This window comes from Capsicum annuum, chromosome 12, assembly GCF_002878395.1.
Source record: "Capsicum annuum cultivar UCD-10X-F1 chromosome 12, UCD10Xv1.1, whole genome shotgun sequence".
Classification (NCBI taxonomy): domain Eukaryota; kingdom Viridiplantae; phylum Streptophyta; class Magnoliopsida; order Solanales; family Solanaceae; genus Capsicum; species Capsicum annuum.
Window position 1 is genome coordinate 175,993,802 of NC_061122.1, and position 10,068 is coordinate 176,003,869.

Sequence of the window (10,068 nt, forward strand, 5' to 3'; positions counted from 1 at the left end):
TCAGACATATTGTGCACTGCTACCATATACACCTCAAGAATGAAGTAAGTTGTCATATTTTAGACTTATCATATCTTGCTACCATATTCACTTCATGGAATGGAGCATATTCAATGGGTCGAATTTCATGACTTTTTATCAAACACCCATTATTTTGCCTTAGCCATCACAATATCATCAATATGGTGTATTGAGATTCAAACTCAATATTTGATACATATAAAGGCGTCTTAGGCATGAATCGATGAGATATTATCATCCTATTTGATAATATTGTTCTTGAGGAATAAATTTAAAATATAAATAGTTCTAAACCAATTATTTTTTCTCAAATCCAATAATAATTATATTAGTAGTAGCTAAAGAAAGATAACTAAAGAATTACTAACCTTGAAATCCTTCAAATTTATAATCTCACCTTGCTTTACAGAGTCTCGTACAAACAGATCTCAATTGGTAAGAGACTTTGTACAGATCTCAATTGATAAGAGACTTCGTGCTGATAACGTGTTATGAATTATAAAGAAATAAGGGGAGTAGAGAGAATAGAGAGAGTGATTTTTATTTCTTCTCTTGAGGGAAGAGAGATCATATGATTGTAAATACAGTGAACAAAACTCCTCTATTTATAAGGGAAATTTACTTCTAATCTGAGTAAAAGACAGATGCTTCAAATCCTAATAGATATCAAAGTAGATCTTGATAGACATTTACTATAATGTAAATACATTTATAATAGTTTCATTTTATTTGATTACTTTCATTATTGTCTTTACTTAATCCACTTGCAAACGTATTTAACAACTAACATACTAATAGATGGGATTTGACTACTCTCCATTTCCACTCTCCATTTTCTTCAAGTTCCTATCTTGATTGGTGACATATGACATAATTCAAATTAAATGAATAAGATTTAATTATTCTAAAATAAATTCTAACTATAGTTTAGATAATAAATTCATTATATATTTATTTTAAAAAATTTTGTGATCCCATAATCATAGCAACATTTTCTCTTCCTACTTACTTTTCTTATGAAAGAATTACCTCTTTTAATTTCTTTGTAAATTATTTTATTTATATTATCTTCTTCTTTTTTCAATTTTTTTTTTAACAATTAGCTATTTTATTTTCTTTAAAATAGGTGAAATAGGAGAAATAATTGACTCTTCTATTTTAGATTAATTTTTTATCACTTTTTTTAAACAACTTCTTAAAAATTAGATAATTTAGTTTCTTTAAATAGGTGAAATAAATGGGAAGAACATGAGAGAAATATTCGGCTCTAGTATTCTAAATTATATTTTTTTATTTCCTTCTTTTTGTTTGAAATTTTTTCTTTAACAATCATCTATTTTATTTTCTTTAAAATAGGTGAAATAAAATAGGGAGAACATAGGCGGAATAAAATAGAAGAAATTATTGGCTCTCCTATTTTATTTCACCTATTTAAAGAAAATAAAATAGCTAGTAATTATTAAATAGAAAGTTTCCAAAATGCAATAAAAAGGTAAATTTAAATAGAAATTAAAAGATGGACCATGCATAGGGAAAAAATTTAGGAAGAAAAGATTTTTGTTACAAGATAATATGTTGCTAAGATTGTGGGATCATAATATTTTTTTAAACTCAATATATAATGTATTTATTATCTAAACTATGTCATATGTCATCAGTCAAGATAGAAACTTGAGAAAAATGAAGAGAGTGGAAATGGAGAGGAGTCAAATCCGTAATCAATGAGATAAATTAAGGCCCATGTTCTAGACCCTATAACAAATTCAACTGTATTATTTTTCTATAAATAGTATGACATCCATCATGGGGTTAGGACAGTTGTGTGTTGGTTCAACTCGCCACTTTACTTTCTTATTATCTTGAATTTTATTATTTTTGGGAATTAATCATGACTATCATAAACCAAAATGATGAAGGCACAGCCTATGAGCAACTCCTTAATTAGATACGAGAATGTATTAAACTTTAGGAGGGACAAACTTCAGTTGTCGGGGGGACTAAGGTCGATCTAGAGAACATAGATCTTACTTGTGTGAATACCCAAAGAGTCAGTGAGGGTCGGACAAACATGGATTACCCAAAAGAAGCTCTATAGATCATGACTGCCCAACAAAAATCCATAAAAGATCACATGATCATGCAAGACAAAAGGGTGATAGAGCTGCAAAAGGCATTGGCCATGATGATTTATAACAACACCAATACGAGTCAACTTCATTGGGAACACCCACTACATAGAGAAATTTGGGAGTCGATCTCACGTTAGGGACCCACTTGAGGATTGTGTGGCAAATATATCGAGGGTTGGACCGTGCGTTGCGGATTGTGGAGCTACTGAGGAAAGAACTCTAGTTGGTTTTAATGGAGTTTCTCACTTGGATGAATCATATTCCATGGGTGCCTCATGTGTTAAGGGTATGTCTGGTATGGAGGAAAATATTTTTCTAAGAAAATATTTTCTAGGAAAATAAGTTATTTCTTACTTATTTTATTGTGTTAGTTATGCAAGTAGAATATATTTTCCTACAAATATTTGTATTATTTAACATAAAATAATGAGAATGCGTAGGGGTAGAATGGTGGATATTTGCAATGGGGGAGAGAGAGGTGTAATGACCCTTCCAAATATTTTTCATATTTTCGCTTATCTTCGTCGTTAGGGATTCTCTATAGCTGTCCTAAGTCATTTATGACTTGTTGGGATTGATAGTTCGGTTACAAGGCAGTTCGTTTGGTTTTTAGAATCAATTTCCTGTTTGAAAGTCTTCGTTTGTTTAAAATGGACACCAAGCAAAAACTTTAGTAAAACAATCTCGAATGCAAATTTTGATTGTGCTAGTAACTCTAGGATATTGATTTTAGGCTAGGTAGACCTTTGGTTCGGGTCCTAATGTACCTAAGCTCATTTTGACCTATTGGTCAGAAAGTTGAAAATTTAGAAATATGAGTGTGAGATCCACATTTGATCGAAATAACCTTGGATGAAAAATTTAACTTCACCAACGCATCCGTAACGTCAAATTTAGTGAAGTTACATAGTTCATTTGCAAAAATCGGAGTTTGAATGAGTTTCGAGGGTCAAAAATAAATTTTGACTTTGTTGGTACTGGTGCCACGACGATCGCAGCAAGGCCTATGGAGATCACAATATGGCTATTACAGTCCATTTAATGGTGATCTCGGTATTTCCATTCCTGAAGGGGATATAAATAGGCCGCCAAGTTTCAATTTGGTCATTTTCTCTTTATCTTTGAGACCTAGAAGCCCAGAAGGGTGAGTTACTCTAAATTTAGTCTTGTGGGTGACTTGGGATCTTGATGAACATCTTTTAATGTGAATATCTCTGGATTTAAGGTAAGAATCCTTTGAATCCATGCTTGAATTTCTTGAATTTTTTTTTCTAAAACCCCAAATAGCTTGAGGGCTTGATTTTAGCCTCAAATAAGCGTAGTTTCACCTATTTCTTAAAGGTTAGATTCCTTGATGGTGTATGAACCTTGGGTTGACCTCAAAAATATAATTTTTGTAAGTGGGACCCACTTGGAGGTTTTTTTTGTCGTTTTTGGCCTCGAAGTACAATAGTGCAATATGGATATCGTTAGACTCGTATTGATGAGTAGATTACTATTTTGATAGTGTGATGGCATTTTGGAGATTGTGAAGTAAAGATGGACATATAGTGAATGACATAAGGTTTTGCAGTTTGACTTTGAGGTAGACTTCTACATACTCTTCTTCGAAGATGATGTGTGTTATATATGGCTTGTGAATGTGAATGTTAGGCTTGATTATGAGCAGAATAACTTATTATTGATTATTGAAGTTTGTGGATTAGATGAGGGTTTTGGACCCATAAGGTGGTATGTTGTCACAAATCGAATTAGGGACTGTCCATGATGGGTATCCCAATTCCGTCGAGTACCGGAGACCACTCCCTTTGCCTAGTTAAAACAGAACACAATACAACTAGCAGCAGATGAATTTTGAACATATAACAAGATAGACAACTCAACTAAGTCAGGAAAAAATCTAAGAATTTTAATAACCATGCCAATCCACAGTAATCCACAGTCTCTAAATAGATCAAAACTAATCTAAGTTGATACATGCCCACGAAGATAGACAAAAGAGTCCAATAGAAGTAGTATAAGAAATAAATTAAATAAGACTTTAAAATGATAGCCGTTCCAAAGAATAAAAGCTCACCCACTTCAAAGCTGACTGCTGACAACCCAGAAATCCTATCACTGCACAGAAAAAGTATAAGTGTCTCTAGTTCCTGAATCACGTGGGGATACAATATTTGAAGACGGTTGGCAGGGTGATCTCTAGTATGTAACTCAGGAAAAGAAATAAAATAATGCCAAGTCCTAACCATAGTAAAATCTACATGCACACATTGTAAGTATATATATATATATATATAACATGTTGGAATAGGGAACAAGGCTTAGCATGAAAGTAAGACATTAGTTTAGACTGTGTAGCTTAACTATCATAAAAATGCACCCCCGGGCCATTTGGACTCAACTCCCCCGCTAAAAGAGCCTCAGTATGTGTTAGCTGTACGAACCAAAGAATAATCATACAGGCATATACACCAGGGTGACTCGAACAACCGATCATAAATCAAGGGTGACATGAACACCCGATCATTTAATAAGGGTGAGTCAAACACCCGGTTATAAAGCAAGGGTGACTCAAACACCCAGCCATTTAGACCCTCACATTGGCAAAGACAGTTTCTAGTATTGGTCCCTTGGGACCTCCACTTTAATGGCCTAGCTACACAAACCCCTTTAATCCTAATTAAAACAAGTTTTACATAACCGATCCAATTAATCAAGAAATTATCCGTTAAGGCATCAACCACTGGTATCACCATACCATTACGCTTGCAAACTTATAATTATGCCATACCAATTCCATCAACTTGGGATAATACCATGAAACCCTTTGTTCATTACATCGAGTTGGGGGAATTCCATGATCCCCTTTGTTCATTAAATAAAATTTGGTTCTTTAGCCTTTTATATAGTTCCAAAGGTATTTTAAATGCATATATTCTGATGTTCAAAGCGAGTTTCAGAAGATTGGGTTGAGGTTATCACCAATTCAATTATCAAAATCCATATAATTGGGGGACTCCATGACCCCTTAGTTTATTCACCACGCCCATGCATCCTAGACGTTCAAAACCACCATTAAAGCATGAAAATTTACATATAAACTATGGGAACATTATTTAAGAAAATAATCATTCAAAACCCTCAACCCACATTCCAAAGACAACATTCAAACTACTTGAATAACATTTTAAAACACATGCTTTCATAAAATAAGATTTTGGAAAGAGTAACATGCCTGAGATATCAAGAATTACGAAGAGAAATCACCCTTGGAAATTCTAATTGATAAACCTTGAGAAACCCTAGGTGTTATTGACTTAGGGATTTAAGAGTGTTTAAGATTTGTATTTGATTGATAAAGGATGGAAATATGGTCCCCATGGTGCTTTATGGTCATGGGTCTTAATTAGGGAAAGAGGAAAATATCCAAAGTACCTCTAATGAAAAGCTAAAAAATAGTCGCCAGTGACTACGCGTTACCTTACGAATCATGAGGACACACTATGATTCGTCACCATGAGTCATAGACTAGGAAGAAACATGGGGCCTTACCACTTCATATGGTTAAAATTTTGTAGAATTCTGAGCCAAAATGGAGAAGTTGTACATTTTGGATTTTCAAAATTGTTCTTGGTGTTCTTGAGAAGATTCATATCTTTAATTTTAATCTTTATTAAAAATTAGTTATTTGATCCAAAAAGGAGAAATAAAAAGTGTACAAAAGTGTTAGTGCAAGAGCACCTTTGAAGATCCAAAGAATATTCCAAGAGAAGAGGACAAAGAGAGACCATAACAAGTACATTTTGGCCCCTTATGCAAGCATTTCGGCTGATCTGCCTTGGAGGTGCCTTGGAAGTGCGTCCAACCTACTAAAGCAGGTCAAGAAAATCCAAACACAGTAGCTTATGCATTGGGGATGTCCCCATATGTGCTAGGTTTACTGCCGATCCACTTCGGCTTGTTCTAAGCGTAAATCACCTTTTTCAACACAATTTTTGCAAGGTTCCATGAATCCAACTTCATTTCTTGATTTTTAACTTCATATTTTAATTCTTAAATAATAATTAATAACTAATAATTGATCTATTAGTTGATTAATTAGTTCTAAAGTCTGATTCTTTTTTGTCCATTCTTGTGTGCTTTTTTCTTTTATTTTCGTTGAACCATCTTGATTCAAGTACATTAGTTGTTTTTGAGTTTTTTATTTTCAATTTCAAACAAAAATATATCCCTACCTCAAGCCACAACTGGTACCAAGAATTATTATTAGAATATAAATGACTTATCAGTGCTTTCGATGCTAATTGAGAGATAAACTAAAGGTGCAAACTTTGAGAGCTTATGAGGTTGATTTCTTAACTTTAACTTATTTATTATTTTTGTTTAGCATTTCCATCATTAGGTACGATGGGCTAGGAAGGTGAGATATCTAGTTGGGTTAGTTCCATCATGGAGAAGCTTAATGTTATGGATGGCTGATTAGGATTTCTCGAAGAAAGTATGTCTAGTATGTGTGTAAGGATGGATAACATGATAGGTCGTCTATAATTCCTTGAGTCTAACCTTTCCAATCCACCAAACTTTCAAGCTTCCTTAAGTGGACAAACTTAAAATACCTTCCCTAAACTACCCCAAACTCCACTAAACCAAGGTCAACCTAATCAAGTTGAGGATAAAAGGGAAGAGAAAACTAAGAATAGGGAGAACAACTTGGATCAAGAAGGAGCGTTGTATGAAAATGTTCATCCAAGGGTTGAATTGAATGAGGAATTAAAGGACCACTTAGTTGGGGAACTTGTCAAACCTAATCCTTTGTTACATGCTAACCATGGAACTAGCATTTTGTCTAACACCTATACTTCTCTCTTGCAGGTTCATGAGCAAATGCTTTTGAAGGAGGATTGAAAGAAGTCCTCTCATGAGAATAAGTTTAAAGGCCTAGATGAGTTCTTATTAAGTACTCCAAGGTTGATGAAGATTTGACTCAAAGTGGGAACCTAATCAAATGCCTATGGGTCGATGAATACTTTATGAAAAAAAGTGAAATATCTAACCCCATGGATCAAAAGAAAGAGTTACCTACCAAGGTAATTCCTAAAAAGAGGAAAAAATATCAATCCTATTGGTCTAAGTGGATACATGGAAGGTAAGGTCCTTGTAAAGCACCTATGGAGGATAAGAGATCAATTTAAGGTATTGCTTTCAAGGTATGTACCTAACCCCTCCTATGTGTAGTGATCCTTGGAGACATGATGATATTTTTTTTATATTGAATAGACCCTTGAAATTTATTAAAATCATGTCACATTATGAGAGTATTAGTGTCTTTACGATTCTCTTATGGTGTTTGCCTTTGGTGCTTGACTTGTGTGGGACTTACAATCTTAATAATCAATATATTTATTGCATAGGGAAGAGTCCTTGGTGTGTACTTGATATACAACTTTGGTTTACTAATCCTTTTCATATTTGTATGGTTGGACAAGTTGATGTTATAGGAAGGACTCTTAGGAACATGCTGTGTGCCGTGGGAAGAAGTCACCCAACTTCTTGGGTATACCCTTTGGATTGGAGTGAATTGGTTTCTTATAGATTCCCTAATTTCTTTAATAACATAATTCCATTGATGAATGCACTTCTTGAGGGAAGTTGCTTGAATAGAAAAGATATAGTATGCTTTAAATCTCCTGTCTCATCTTATCGTAAACTCATGTTTGAGGATAATTTTGATGAGAATGGTGTCCATAACTCTTTTCTTTTCTATCTTTTTATATATGGTGATGACCATGTTTGTGTTAAAAATGCATTTTTGTGTGAACATGGGTTGTCTTGAAAGGAAGAGTGATGTGCATCCTAATGCCTTGACTCCATCCTTTGTTATTCCAACTTCTAGTGACTTGGTTACTAGATTTCTTGAGTACCTTAATGGACGGGACTCATCTTCTTCATACCTTTAGCTACTACCTCTTTGCATTTGATGACATCCATATTGATATTGGATTTATTTTAGATAGATGTGGGAGTTCTTTGATATGGTCATATGGTGAAATAGTGAAACACTTGTGTCTTATAAACTTGGTAGTTTCCTTATTTCATAAGGCTTCTTATTGCCAACAACTTTGTGTAGTGTATGATAAATTCATTTTATTGATAGCAAAGGATTATTTATTGTATGTCAAATGTATACCTCTTGTTGGGTATAAAATTGAGAGGGCATCATGTGAAAGCTTATAGTTTGCAAACCATAGAGACGATAATTCAGACGACACATAAAACAACACTAAAAAGACATATTATTGATATGATTAGGTTGAACGACATTCAACGACTATATTGTAGATTCTATTGTAGTTGTATGAGAAGAGTCATAAACGACTATATTGTAGATTCTATTGTTCTTGTATGAGAAGAGGATCTTCTATTTATAGCATTCGAAACCTTTCCTCCGAGAGAGAGGTTTGACAAATATTGAAAATTTTAATATTTTACTTTAAGGAAAAATAAAATTAATTATGGTACTACTTTTAATTTCCTTCAATAGAAAATTAAAACTCGATTTTGGTAAGAAAATCAAGATAAAAATCCTCTCCTTTTTGGCTTGATGTTGTGGAAAAATATTCTTGATCCTCCTTATTCGTATGATCTTAATATATCACTGCTACTTACCATGATTAAAAGTTAGTATGGGTTAAAAATTGGAGCCCTATGCGTTAAAAATAAAAGCATGGGCTGATATTATTGGAGCCCTGTATAATAGGTAAACAGGGTTAAAAGTGAAGCTTTGCACATTGAAAGTGAGCATAGGTTAAAAGTAGAGCTCATGTGTTAAAAGTATATGCACGAGTTGAAAGGAGTACAAGCATTAAAAGTAAGCAGAGGTTGAAAGTTGGAGCCCATAAACATGGGTTAAAAATTAATTTTGGTCTTAAAGATGGAATAGCAACAGGATTATCAAAAATTTGTTTGTAACTTTTCTCCACATATAGCTAGACAAAGATCTTCATTATCATCAAATTGGTGACACCTTTAATCTTAATATGTCCTCGATCTGAACCATCGGACCATTGAACCATAAACTCTGATACCACTTGTTGGGTACGAAATTGAGAAGGCATCATGAGAAAGCTTATAGTTTGCAAACCATAGAGACGATAATTCAGATGACACATAAAACAATACTAAAAGGACATATTATTGATATAATTTGGTCGAACGACCTACATATTGAAAACTAATATCAAAAAGCATAAAAAATTATTAGGAGAAAATCTCTCCCTAAATAAGACTCATAAACAACTACATTATGGATGCTATTGTTCTTATATAAGAAGGGGGTCTTCTATTTATAGAGTTCAAAACCTTTCCTCCAAGAAAGAGGTTTGCCAAAATGGAAAAGTTTTCTATTTTTCTTTAAGGAAAAATAAAAGTAATTATGGTACTACTTTTCCTTTAATAGAAAATTAAAACTCAATTTTGGTAAGAAAAATAGGGCAAAAACCCTAACACCTCCTTGGCATGGATTTTTTTATTTTAACACTTGTGCTAACCCTCGTACCTTGAGGAAATATTAATTGTGTGTTCCTATCTTGTGTTTCAAGGTTGTAGATTTGAGGGCGAATTTTTTTCAAGAAGAGGAGGATGATACAATCCACATGGGCTCCAGATCATTAAAGGGGATGCTTTTGGGTCAAGAGGCATGTGATGACTCCTTGGTGGCTATCAAAATGTGTCCATTGGATGATTATGATGATCAAATAGGTTCAAATTACGTCAAAGAGGCCAAGGTGGCCCCCAAAAGAGTACATGTGCCCCATCCACTTTTGAAGTGCATCCAATCCGCTTTAGATCCGTTAGTGCGGGTCAAAACAACCCACTATACCCTTGGGGTGCACCCCATATGCTCTACAGATGCTTAAGC